The 14,234-nt window shown below is 48.8% G+C and overlaps 1 protein-coding gene across 1 annotated transcript in view; it reads left to right on the forward strand.

Moving 5' to 3' along the window:
- Positions 1–14,234, forward strand: part of Anxa11 (annexin A11) — a 47,023-nt gene that overhangs the window by 7,131 nt on the left and 25,658 nt on the right. The window lies entirely within an intron of this gene.

Here is a 14,234-nt window from a genome sequence, read left to right on the forward strand (position 1 = left end):
AATGTACCTTTAAGCTTGAACTTGCCCGCTATACTATTACTTACCCATAAATCATATTCTGAAATCTATATTGGAAGTTGTCACAGAAAGGGGAGTGTAGTGGGTAAGCCTGTGATCCCAACATTTAGGAGGTTCATGAGTTCAAGGCTAAACTCTTTATCAAGTTCGAGGTCAGCTTTGGCTACATAATGACACTTTATTAAAACAAAACAAAACAAAACAAAAACAGCAACAGCTTTAGGCTGGGGAGATGACTCAGTGGTTAAGGGCACTTGCTTGCAAAGCCAGATAGCCTGGGTTCGATTCCCCAGTACCTATGTAAAGCCAGATGTGTATGCGGCTGGAGTTCATTTGCAAGAGGCCCTGGCACACCCATACCCATTCTCTTTCTCTCTCTCTCTTCCTGTGAATAAATAAACACATAAGTTAAAAAAATATATCTGGGTATGGTGGTACATACCTTTAATCCCAGCACTTGGGAGCACAAGATAGGAGGATCTCTGTGAGTTCGAAGTCACCCTAAGACTACAGAGTGAATTTCAGGTCAGCCCAGGCTTGAAATTTGCGCCCCCCACAAAAAAAAATTCTCAATGGAAGTTTATCTGGGCTTGTGCTTTGAGGAGTTCCGGCCTTACAAACTTGGCTTTAACGTTCACGGGTTTACGGGGCTTGCCTAGTGGGTTGTACCGAGTGGCGTTCCTTGTCTCGTGCTTTTGGTCTTTGTCTTTAAGTTCCGTGTTACTTAGGTTAGATAAAATGTATACCCAAGGATCCAGAAGAATTCCTTTTTTCCACAGCCCTAAAGTTGACAAATAAATAAACCCATTTCATACGACAGTAAGGCTCAGGAGTTCATAGGCAGCATCATCAGCTGGAGGGCACTCAAGCCAGGCCCTGTCTCTGGGACAGTGACATTGCAGCTTGCTCCCTCTCCTGCACTGTCCCAATGGGCCCTATGACTGCCAAGCTTTTGGGAAGAATGGATAAAGTGAAATGTAGCGCTTAAGCTGTAGGGATGTTGTCCGGAAACCTGTCTTACTCGTTTTGTGTTGTTACAACAAAACACCTGAGACTGGATAATGTATAAAGAAAACAGGTTTTATTTGGTTTACAAATCTGGAGTTCTAAAAACATGTTTGGCAACTACTTTTTTATTTGTTTTTATTTTCTTTTGAGGCAAGCCCAACAGACTGGCCTTTTTTTTTTTTTTTTTTTTTTAGTTTTTCGAAGTATGATCTCACTGTAGCCCATGTTGACCTGGAATTCACTCTGTATTCTCAAGGTGGCCTGGAACTCACAGTGATCCTCCTACCTCTGCCTTCTGAGTGCTGGTATCAAAAGTATGTACCACCATGCCCAGCTGCCTTTATTATTTTTTTAATGAGAGAGAAAGAGAGAGAACATTGGCGTGCCAGGGCATCCGACCACTGCACTTGAACTCCAGACACACGCTTCCCCCTGTGCACACGCATCACTGTGCGTCTGGCTTACGTGGGACTCAAATATGAGGCCTTAGGCTTCACAGGCAAGCACCTTAACTGCTAGGCCATCTCTCCAGCCTGGCACCTACTTTTGTAGTGGACTGGCATTGTAATAGCTAGTTTTACAGTGATGATTCTAGTCCCACCTACACTAGGCCTTATCTCTTAAAGGTTCTATTATCTCAAAGCCATTACCTTAGGGGCCTCCCTTCCAGCAGGTGAATCTGGGAGACAAACCACACCCCAGCATAGCAGGACCGTTTCTCTCCCTTGACAGTGGGACCCCTTCTTGTAGGCCCAAAGATTTGGACAGCTCCAACTTTCTTCTTTACTTTTCCTTCCTCATTTGAGGCAGCAGGATGAGCCCTCTCTGTCCTGCACAGAAAAGACAGTGTCCAGTGGACAGTAGCTTTGAGGTCACACTGGAGGCACAAAGACTGCTCTGGAGTCACGTGCCATTTTCTGTCTTAGTGGACTGGAATGGCCGGCGACTTGCCGGACCTCCCTCTTCGATGTTGTCCAAGTCCTGTGTTTGCAGATAAAGACAAAATGGCAGAAGAAATGCCTGGAAAAGCGCTGCTCAGCTGAGTCGGGATTATAAAAAAGCTGTCACCATCTTTTTAATATTCGTGCTTCCACCTCCTGCTTTTGCTTGCCTTCTGTGTCGTGGTCCTGCCCTGAATGCGAAACCCTTCCCACGTGCGCTGCTGTCGCGTAGCTAGCACATGGGAGGCCTCGAGGGGTGGACGGCTGGAGGCAGGGAACAACCACACACTGGTTTCTGTCTTTTGTAAGTTTCAATTTTTTAAAATTTACTTGTGAGATGAGTGGGGGGACGGGAGAGGGAGCATGGGTGCAAAGGGCCTTTTGCCACTGCACATGAATCCCACATGCACGGGCCACTTTGTGCGTCTGGCTTTACATGGCTTCTGGGGAATCCCACCCGGACCGTCGTGCTTCACAAGCACACACAGCCCTTTACTCTCTGAGCCCTCTCTCCAGCCCCTGGTTTCTGTCTTGGCCCAGGGCTTCCGACTGCTCCTGTGAAGGACGCGCTTCTGTCTGTTGTTCGTTACCCTGCCATCCTAGGCATGCTGCCTCCGTTTCTCAGCATTACTGTGCCCCGTCCCACCTGTGCTGGGCCTCAGGGTCCCTGAGTCAGAGAGGCGTTCATCTCTGTCTTTAGAAATCGGAGCCCAGGTTTTATGACTGGTCCATGGGATGGTTGAGGTACCAGGCTCCTTTTGTTACCCTGCCTTGAGTATTCTCTAAGGCTGTAGTTTGCCAGGATAACCTGGAAGCTTACGAAACAGTTCTGGATCTTACCCTACAATCCTGATTTTAGGGGAGCATGTCCAGTGGTGTTGCCTGAGTATTTTTAATTTTTTGGTTTATCTTTATTTATTTATTTGAGAGCGACAGACAGAAAGAGAAAGGCAGAGAGAGAGAGAGAGAGAGAGAGAAAGAATGGGCGTGCCAGGACCTCCAGCCACTGCAAACGAACTCCAGATGCTTGCGCCTCCTTGTGCATCTGGCTAATGTGGGTCTTGGGTAATGAAGCCTCAAACCAGGGTCCTTAGATTTCATAGGCAAGCGATTAACCGCTAAGCCATCTCTCCAGCCCTATTTTTTTGGTTTTTTGAGGCAGGGTCTTGCTCTAGCCCAGACTGACCTGGAATTCACTATGTAGTCTCAGAGTGGCCTTGAACTCATGGTGATCCTCTTACCTCAGCCTCCTGACTGCTAAGATTAAAGGCGTGCGCCAACCATACCTGGCCTCTGAGTATTTTAATTTCTGGCAGGTGCCCGGGCTGTGTCTACGCTGCTGTTTGGGGGTCACATTTGGATTATACTAAGCTTCCCTTACTGGTGTGGTCCGAGTCAGCTCCCTCACGTCCTCCAGCAGGCCCTGCTGAACTGCCGGGAAGGCTGGGATCATGGTCCTTACTTGGTGCTGCTGTATGGTCTTATTTGCCAGGCTGTGGTGAATGTTCTGTTCTTAAAGCAAGGGAGGGCAGATGGTGAAGGGACGACAGCTAGAAGTTTCTGGAACACCACCCACTGGTGTCTTTCATTTGAAGCTATTCCTGTGTTTATCCTCTTTCCATGGGCTGAGCGGGTGTTGCGCTGGGCAGGAAGTACGGACGATGTGTTGCGGCAGCAGGCAGTCAGCAGGCTGAGGTGCAGGACAGCGCTGCTGTGGGTGGGTCCTGAGGGGCCTTCCTTGCTGATGCCCTGAGAGTCCTTTGCCTCCTCCCACAGGCTAAGCCACACTGCACCTCCAGATCGTCCAGCCATGTGGGACCAGGTGTCCCCTTTGAGACCCAGCACTGAGAAGGAGAGTTCTTGGGGTGCCTCCTCTGCCCAGCCTGTCTTCCTCAACCCCAAATGTGGCCTGTAGGGGGCCCTTTCCAGAAGAGCGTGCGGGTAGCACCCTGTGGTCCCTGGCTGAACTGGGGCTGATGGTGGCTGTGGCTCCTCGAACCCTTGGGAGATGAGAGCCGTGACTACCAACCCCAGATTCTCTGGTTGCCATCAGCTCAGAGGGAGGTGAGCTGGAGAGAAATGGTGTCCCTTGGCCTTCCTCCGCAGAGCAGGCGGCACTTCTGGGTGACACGATGATGACATGGGAGCTGTTGGAGTGCATTGATCACTTCTCTCGGGCTCTCCAAGGCTAAGCTTGGCAGCTGCGAGAGTGTTCTAGGTGGCAGGGGTGCCAGCCTGGCTGAAATGCATTGGCCAGAAAGTCAGGAGACATGATTCAGGGTCTTGTACTGTCCCCAGCTTACCCTGAGACCTCAGACAGACTCCTCTGCTCCGTGGGCCTCAGCTCTCATCCCAAGTTAAATAGGCCACTAGACCTAATGGTCTCATAATAGGCTCTTCCATCTCCAGGGTTTTAGGCTTCTTCAGTAATCCAAATGCCACTGGGGGTTGTCTTTATTTCTAAGAAGGGTCTTTTAGAAACTGCTTGCTTAGGCTCAGCCCCTGGGGTGACTGTTGTGGCCCCTCTCTTTTGCCAGTCTGGGCTGCCCAGGTGCTGGCCCCTGGAGGGCAGTTTGTGGGCAGTCTGGTCAATGATTGATGGAGGCTCTGCTATTTTTAATTCCTGCCGTGTGGGTGGGGAGCTGGGTGTTTGACAGCAGGTTCTGTGGGCTTTTGTGTAGAGCCTGTGAGTGCAGCCGGGGCAGGTGCAGTACTGCCCCAGGGCTTTCTGCTGAGCCCTGAAGGCTGTGGAGGTGAGGCAGTGCCACGTGGAGGCAGCACCCGGACTGGAAGAGGATCTCTGTCACATCCCTTAGGCCCTGCTTGAGATGGGAGGGAGGGAGGGGAGGGTACTGGATATGCCTGCCTGACCCTGAATTTCTGGAGCGCCGAGCAGGGTGAGGGGAGACGAGTCAGGATGCACTGGTGATCCTGGCACATGCAGCTATGTTGAAGACCACAGTGCCAACCTTGTGCTGGGGAGTTGAGAGGAGGAGGGGTCTGCCCCACTGGCTGTAGCACCCACCATCTCCCTGGGAGACTCCGTAAAAGTAGCCGTGGTGTTGACCCTCAGCTTCTTGTTGCCTTGTGTAAAATGGGTAACAGTGTGGTATGTATCCAGGGGATTTCTAGCAAGGTAATGAGGTGTTGTTCAGCGGGGTATTGTACATGCCCATCCCAGGAACTAGACAAAAGCAGTGCCATCGGTGGAATGCTGAAGGGCACAGAGAACGTGGTAGGCTGAATGCTGGGGGTTCTAGGAAGAACCACCATTGCAAAGGGGAGATCAGGGCGGGCTTCCTGAAAAGGGAGGGAACCCCTTTGACCCCAAGGAAGGCCAGGAGATGGAAGGATGCCCAGCCATGGGCCCATCTGAGCAGAAGTCTATAGCTGGAAATTACTGAGCTTGGCTGAGCAAAGGACCTACTTTCTTCCTGTTGCATGCAAACCTTCAAGGGCCTCCTGACTTCTTGTCTTCCTGTTCCTCAGTGGCCCAGGGTGACTAGCTATGGTGCCAGCCACAGAGGGTCAGCTGCTCCACAGGACCCTATCTGTGCGGACTTCCTTTCAGTTTCCAGCAGTGTGGCTGGCCAGGAGCGTGGTCCCAATGTGAGCTGCCCTTGCTAAGGGGCTGTCAAGGATGGATTTCCTGAGGCACGGACAGGAGACCCAGAACAATCAGTTCTTCCAGGCTTACTGTACTGATGAAAGGGCCCTGAGCCCTGAAGGATAAGGCTGGGGCTTAAGGTTGGACAAGGCCCTGCTGCCCCTAGACCCTGGTCCTAGCCCCCAGTCCTCCGTCTGGCTGCTGGGACAGGATCTAGGAGTGCTTTCCTGTGCAGCAGGGGAGAGGGCCGCTGACAGCTTAATGGAGAGCCACAGCCTCTCTTGCTCCATTTCTCTGTTTTGTTGTTTAATATTTTTGTTTGTTTATGAGAGGGGGAGGGGACAGAGGTGTGGGGGCATGCCAGACTCCTTTTTGCTGCATGTGAACCTCAGTACATGTCCCACCTTGTGCATCTGTCTTTGTGTGGGTCCTAGGGGATTGAATCCCGGGCCAGCAGACTTTGCAAGCAAATGCCTTTAATTGCTGAACCATTTCCCCAACCTCTCTTGTTCCGTTTCTAAAAAGATGTAGGTCACAGACTATTTGCAGTCTGCTTCCCCAGGGAAATAACTGAGAGCTATAGAGCCTTGTGGTTGGTGGCAGTGAAGTCTTCACAGAGCCCCCGCTGCCCTGATAGATGAGGTAGAGGAGCTCAGGGGAGGCTGGGTGTGCCTGGGTCCATGGGAGAAGCCAGTTTGTCGGCACCCCGGCTTAACTGGCAGACCACATGTCCCGCCTCCTCTGTCTTGTCTTCACCACACTGCCCTGGGAAGAAGGGCTGCTCACTGCTGTGTGTGCATTTCCTTGAAGTAGGCTTTGTGTTTTCCTGGCCCTGGGCTGTCCAGCCTGGCCCAGGTGGGCAGGCAGCATTGCCATGAAGCCCCTGTTAAGCTTGGGCTCTGACCTGCGCAGGCCCTCACAGGGCACCAGCAGTGGGCCCACGAACTCACGTGATTCAATAACATTTGCATCAAGTGTTTTGTGGTCCTTTTCATAAGAAAGGTCCTAAAATCCTATTTGCTTTATGCCCTATGAGACTTAGACCTTAGATGCTGATAAAAACAAGATTAAAAACAGTAACAGTGGGGCTGGAGAGATGGCTTAGCGGTTAAGGGGCATGCTGTGAATCCTAAGGACCCAGGTTCGATTCTCCAGGCTCTGCATAAGCCATATGCCCAGGTGGTGTGTGCATTTGAAATTCCTTTGCAGTGGCTAGAGACCCTGGTGTGCCCATTCTCTCTCCCTTTCCCTCTCTCTGTCTCTAATAAATAAAATTTTAAAAAAATCTAAGAAAAAACAAACAAACAAAACAGGCACAGGAAAACCCCAAGAACTGGAAGAAAGCCTCACTGGAAACAAGATATTTCAGATTTTTCCTGAGAAAAAGTTTATTTTTTTCCAGAAAATAGTTCAACGTCATAGTCATTTGTTCTGATAATAGTCCATTTTAAGTTAGATGATGAAGGATGCTGCTCAGTACAGCACACATAGCATTTATTGCTACATTATAACATCTCATAATTACGGTATGAGAATGGCTTATAATGAAGCCAGCTGTCTCCTGACACACTCCTCCCTCTTTTCTGCCCACCCACAGGTAACCATTTTTAACAGTCTTCTCCTCATCCTAAGATAATAAGCTTATGTTATTGTTTGTAAATGTATCAGTTTAGATACCATGTGTGGATAGATCAGGAATCGATACATTTATCAATATTAAATGCCTGCATCATTATGAGCATAAATTATATTGTTCCATGCTATCCCAAACAGTGTCCCATGATTGCACACTTAGGACATGTGGATGCATACTTAGTCCTGTGGTAAATCATTCCTCTCCTCTGGGTTTGATTATATTTCAAAATTCAGATCTCTGCCAGCAACTGGCACATCAAGAAGGCAGAAAATCGGTCATTCAAATCCACAGCAGCCGGTCATTTGACACTGCAAATATTTCCCACAACAACTGTGGTGTGCGCATGCTTTTCAAGATGACGCTAGGTTCCTACTATATGACATCCCACGCAGGTCCAAAGAAGCGGAGTCCTGTGACGTGCTCTTGGGTTACATTGGAGTTAGGTGGGACGTCGGCAGCAGCAAAGTGATGTCCGAAAGGAAATTTGCAGACTTCAGAATCTGAACGTCAATGTAAATCTTTTATTTTATTTTATTTTATTTTATTTTATTTTATTTATTTATTTGAGAGCGACAGAGACAGAGAGAAAGACAGATAGAGGGAGAGAGAGAGAATGGGCGCGCCAGGGCTTCCAGCCTCTGCAAACGAACTCCAGACGCGTGCGCCCCCTTGTGCATCTGGCTAACGTGGGACCTGGGGAACCGAGCCTCAAACCGGGGTCCTTAGGCTTCACAGGCGAGCGCTTAACTGCTAAGCCATCTCTCCAGCCCAATGTAAATCTTTTTAAACAACTTTTTGTTCATTTTTATTTTTTTTGTTTGAGAGTGACAGAGAGAGAGGGGGAGAGGGAGAGAGAGGGGCAGATAGAGAGTGAGAATGAGTGCTCCAGGGCCTCCAGCCACTGCAAACAAAGTCCAGACATGTGTACCCCCTTGTGTATCTGGCTAATGTGGGTCCTGGGGGATCAAGCCTTGAACCGGGGACCTTAGGCTTCACAGGCAAGCGCTTAACCACTAAGCCATCTCTCCAGCCCAAATGTAAATTCTTTTAATTTGTTTTTTGACCATTTCATAGATGTATATAGTGTACTTTGATCATAGTCACTTCCATTACCTGCTCTTATGTCCCTCCCACTCCTTCTGAACCCCTTTATTTCATGTGTGTGACCCACTGAGTTGGATTAGGGTTGCTTGCATGAATGTGAGTTGGGGCTTGTTTCCTGGAACATGGTAATTTACAGTGATTACACCACTGAAGAAAAGAATTCTCTCCCTTCTCCTACCCTCCGTTTCCTTCCCCTTTCCTCCCCTCCCCTCCCCTGATTTTGTTTTTTCCTTTTTTTTTTAGGGCTGGGCACTCCACCACTGAACTATACATCTCCAGTGTAGGCTTGATTTCTCTCTCTCGCTCACTCGCTCTCGCTCTGTGTGTGTGTGTGTGTGTGTGTGTGTGTGTTTTCTATTACTCGAAACTGAACAAGTTGTTCCCCAGGGCCACTATTCCTCTGTCATCATGGGACTTTGTTTAATAATTTTCTCTGTTAAATTCTCCCTGCACCTGGGCTCTGTTACTTTATTTCTTTATTTTTTCTTAGTTTACATTTTTGTTTTGCTGGAATCCTCTAGTACATTCCTAAGAAAAGTACATCAGAGAAGGGAGGGTGTGCTATTTGGTTTTTTGAGACTTTTGAGAGAGTCTGTTTCATCCTGTTGGTTGGTAGGTAAGTAGCGGGGTAATTAGAATTGTGATCTGAAACTGATTTCATTTGGAACTTTGAAGACACAGCCCTGCTGCCCTCTAGTTCCTAGCATGGTAGTGGAGAATCCCGAGCCCTTCCAGTTCCCCAGAAAGAGCCCTTGTCCCTTTCTTCTCCTGAAATGTTTGTGTCTTTCCTTTGCCTCTGAGTTCTTGAAGTTGAAGTTGTACAACTGGCCATCTCTTTAGACATTGATCTGCCACTGAAACACATCTTTTGATGTAGAGGTTTTTGTCAGTATTGGTCAATGTTCTTGTATTATAACTGGGGTTTTTTTGCCTCAGTATTTCCAGGTTTTTTCTAGTATTTTATTTGTTAAATAATTTTTATTTTTTATTTTTATTTATGAGATAGAGAGACAGAAGGGGTGCACCAGGGCCTTAGCTACTGCAAATGAACTTCAGACACGTGCACCACCTTGTGTATCTGGCTTACATGGGTTCTGGGGAGTTGAACCTGGGGTCCATAGGCTTCACAGGCAAGTGTCTTAGCTGCTAAGCCATCTCTCCAGCCCTGGTATTCATTTTAAAAAGATAATGAGGGCTGGAGAGATGGTTTAGCAGTTAAGTGCTTGCCTGTGAAGCCTAAGGACCCTGGTTCAAGACTCGATTCCCCAAGACCCACGTTAGCCAGATGTACAAGGGGGTGCACGCATCTGAAGTTTGTTTGCAGTGGCTGGAAGTCCTGGCGTGCCCATTCTCTCTCTGTCTCTCTCTCTGCCTCTTTCTCTGTCTATCACTTTCAAATAAACACATAAAAATAAACAAAAAAATTTAAAATTAAAAAAAAAAATAAAAAAGATAATGAGATACCTAATTCCTTTTTTACCTGATTGATTTTTGTGGGTTTTTTTTAATGGTGTGTGTGTGCATCCATGTGTTTGTGCGTGTGTGTGTGTGTGTGTGTGCGTGTGTGTGTGTGTGTGTGTGTGTGTGTGCATGCGCATATGCATGCCAGAGGTTCACATTGGGTGTCTTCCTCTGTTGCTGTCCACCTTGTGTTTTTTTTTAATGTTTTTATTTTTATTTATTTTTTTGACAGAGAGAAAGAGAAAGAATGGGCACACCAGGGTCTCCAGCCACTGCAAATGAACTCCAGACACATATGCCCCCTTGTGCATCTGGCTAATGTGGGTCCTGGGGAATCGAACATGGGTCCTTTGGCTTTGCAGGAAAATGCCTTAACCATTAAGCCGTCCCTCTAGCCCCCACCTTGTGTTTTGAAACAAGGTCTGTTATGAACTTCCAGCTTACTAATTCAGCTAGATAAGCTAGCCAGCAAGCCCCAGGGATCCTCCTGTCTCTGTTACCCCCCCCCCTCTGGGATTATAGACAAATGTGCCACCACACCTGGCTTTTGATAACCACTGGGGATCTGAACTCAGCTCCTCATGTTTTTGTGGCAAGCACTTTACCCAATGTTGAGCCATCTCCTTAGCCTGCTGTTTTTATTTATTTATTTATTTATTTATTTATTTATTTATTTGAGAGCGACAGACACAGAGAGAAAGACAGATAGAGGGAGAGAGAGAGAATGGGCGCGCCAGGGCTTCCAGCCTCTGCAAACGAACTCCAGACGCATGCGTCCCCTTGTGCATCTGGCTAACGTGGGACCTGGGGAACCGAGCCTCGAACCGGGGTCCTTAGGCTTCACAGGCAAGCGCTTAACCGCTAAGCCATCTCTCCAGCCCTAGCCTGCTGTTTTTGAGACAGGGTCTCATGTAGCAAACTCTGGTCTCAAACTTGATATGTAGCCCAGGCCCTTGAATGTAATTCCGCCTTTGCCTCCTGAGTGCTGGGACTACTGTCTTGTGCCATTGCACCCAGCTTTTATTGTTCTTTTTTTTCTGGATTTTTTTTAACTTGGTCTCTTAGTATTTCTATTGATATTTTTCCAGTTCCTCTAAACACACCTTTATTTGCTGTTCTGTTATATTTTTAAAAATATTTTTGGTTTATTTTTATTTATTTATTTGAAAGTGACACAGAGAGAGAGAGGGGGGGGGGGAGAATGGGCATGCCAGGGCCTCCAGCCACTGCAAACGAACTCCAGACGCATGTGCCCCCTTGTGCGTCTGGCTAACGTGGGACCTGGGGAACCGAGCCTTGAACCAGCGTCCTTAGGCTTCACAGGCAAGTGCTTAACTGCTAAGCCATCTCTCCAACCCTTCTGTTACATTTTTAATTTCAGCTCTTTTCAGTTTCTGGACACTTTCTGGTTTCTAATTGTTACGCTTATGTAGAATCTTTTTTGTTTTGCTGATGTAATTTCCCTTATGTTTGTACCATATTAATTACATTTTTCCCTCCATTTCTCATTAGTGTCTTTCTTCCCTCTGTTCCTTCAGTTTTCATCTTTCCCATTTTTGCTGGAGAGCCTCCAGGGGTAACCCAAGACCTTTTGTGGTCCGCTTATGTGAGGAGGGGCAGTAGGAAGTGGATGGGGGGTCTCTGGGTGAGATTAGAGTGAGCTCCCTTTCTCCTAAGAGACATTCTTCCCTACTGCGGCCAGACACATCGCTACACAGGTCTTCGCCCTTCATCTGCCCTTCCCTCCGGACGAGCCAAGCCCAGCTAGAACTCTCACTGGGGTGGCGAAGTGGGCGGTGTCCCCACTTCTGAATGGACCCTTGCTCCTGTTCTGCTCTTTTCTGCTCTGGCTTAGGGGCAGGAGGCTGTGGGCCAGCCTCTCAGGAGCTTGCCGTGTCACATGGCAGATGGCATGTCACTGCCCCCTTTCCACTGGCAAATGAAGAGAGACGGTATGGTGGGTGGGAGTGAATTGAGTCACCTCTAAAAAGGCCACTTTTGGCCTTCCATTGGTCACTGCATGTGTAAATCACGTGCTCCCCCCGCCCCCCAGGATATACACAGTGCTGGCTGTGTTGCCTGGCTGCACAGAACCCGCCCCGGCTGTCTCACCACTGTGACTCATGGAGGTCATGGGGACTGTTTACCTCTTACACAAGTGGGCGAGCCTTTGCTGACTTGACTCTTGGGCTCAGGAGAGAGGCGAGCAACTTCATTGTTGGAACAGAGAGAGAGAGAGGGAGAGAGAGTGAGTGTGTGTGTGTGTGAGAGAGAGAGAGAGGGAGAGAGAGTGAGAGAGAGAGAGAGAGAGTGTGTGTGTGTGTGTGTGTGTGTGTGAGAGAGAGAGAGAGAGAGAGACTGAAGTTTTGGGGGTTTAATGTGTGCCTTGTCTAAGGAGAATGGCTGAGCTGGGTGCACTTGTTCACAGGTCTTCCACAGAGAACACTGTGGAAGGATCTGGAGGGAGGGAGTGAGGAAAGGTTGCTGTATAGATTAGTTTGCTATTCCTGCACTAACATGGGCTTAAATCTATGCAGTGTTTCTGTAATCCACATAACCTTACCTTTGTTGTTTTTACTATTTTTAGTGTGTGGTTCAATGGCATTGACTATGTCCATTCTGGTTGTTGTACACCCATCACCACCATCATCATCCATCTCTAGAACTTTTCCATCTTCCCAGACTGACTCACAGTCCCCATTTACAGAGCTCCCATCCTGCTTCCTCACCCCTGTCTGTGTTTTTGCCTGCTGTTGATTGGTCCTTAGTTTGAGCAGACTCTGGCAGTGTTCACCTTTCTGTGTCTGGCTTATTTCACTGAGGACTGTCTGGTGAAGGGTTGTCCGTGTGCTACCGTGTGCCAGAATTTTCTCCTGTAAGGTTGAATAGTACACATCCATCTGTGGACAATTGAGTGTCTCTTCCTTTTGACTCCTGTGATAAATGGCTGCACTGACGTCTGTGAGATGCTGCTTTACATCCTTGGCATAACCCAGAAGTGGGATTGCTAATCACATGGTAGTTCTAGGTTTAATATTTTGAGGAACCTTTTTGGTTTTCCACATTAGCTGATTATTTTCTCGTGGTTCTTTCGTCTTGCAGTTTGGTATACAACCTGGCCCAGTGGGTGTTTCTGCCCTGCAGTCAGGGTGCTGGCAGGGTGGAGTCTTTCCTGGGGGCTCAGGGGAGATTTGCTTTCTTGTCTTTCCCAGCTCCCAGGGCCTCCCGAGGTCCTTGCTGCAGGCTCTTCCTCCGCAGGTGGAGCCGTGTCACTCACTCGTGGTGCTCCTGCTCCTGCAGCTGGGCTGATGTCAGTGGGCAGCCCAGGATCGCCTCCCGTCACCTAGCTGTAGTCATGGTCACACCAGGACCCTCTTGCTGTGTCAGACAGCACTCTCGGGTTCTGGGGTATTGGGACAAGCGCTGTCTGGGATGGTTTTGGAGGAAGATGGGCCTAGTGTCCAGCCTTGAAACACCCTCCCTCTACTCCTTTCCTTGACCGACATTCTCTTGAGGCCCTATGACCTTAATGGCTAGTTAGTCCCCCTCCCACCATGTAGGAATTTGGGGCCAGACATTGTGAGCCAGTGTTGGTGATGCTTAGGCCACGTGACCTGGGATGAGCCACTCAGCCTCCCCTGGCCTCACACAGGTGAGCAAGGGATCAGGAATTCCCCATAGTCTTCTTCCTCTCCCCAGCCACACAGTCGGTGACCTTTGCAGAGTTGGGGATATGAAGAGGCCCAAAGCACCTGGGAGAAACCAGGTTAGGCCTTGAAGGGATGGAGTGACCTGGGAGCTGTGGAGGGCTCAAGGTACCCCGAGTCTTGTGCCTGATTACCACTGTCCTGCTTCTGGCCAGGAAGTGTAATGGGCAGCTTTTCCCTGCGGTTCGTGGTGAATAAAACAGACCTGTCTCTCCCTGGCCTGAAGAGTACTCATGCACAACCCGGTTCCCCTCAGGGCGGCTGTCTCTAGGAGGTGTCTTCGTCAGCTTGGGCTTCTGTAACAGGTCAGCAGGGATTTCAGGTTTAAAGAACCATAGTGTGCACACACAGTTCTGGAGGCTGGAAGGCCAACATCAAGTGTTAGCAGACCTGCTAATGGTCTAGTGAGGGGCCAGTTTCTGATTTTTGTCCCACCCCTCTGTTTTTTTGTCCCTGTGTCTTACATGGGGACCTTCCTGTGTTCTGTTTGATTAGGACATTCTTCCCATTCTTGAGAGCACCACTCTTGTGACCTAACCACTCCCTCAGTGCCCCGCCTCCCGGCACAGGGGAGCTCAGGATTCCAGCACATGGGCTTTGGGGACACAGTCATTGAGTCTGACACGCCATGGTGTCAGAACTCGGGTGGTGGCTCTTTCTGTCACTGCCCTGTGTCTGTTGTAAGAACCTTGGCATCTACAGTGATCACGACCTGAGCCCTTCATTGAAGTCACCTTCTGGCCTGGGTAACA

This window comes from Jaculus jaculus, chromosome 18 (assembly GCF_020740685.1).
Source record: "Jaculus jaculus isolate mJacJac1 chromosome 18, mJacJac1.mat.Y.cur, whole genome shotgun sequence".
Taxonomy (NCBI): Eukaryota; Metazoa; Chordata; class Mammalia; order Rodentia; family Dipodidae; genus Jaculus; species Jaculus jaculus.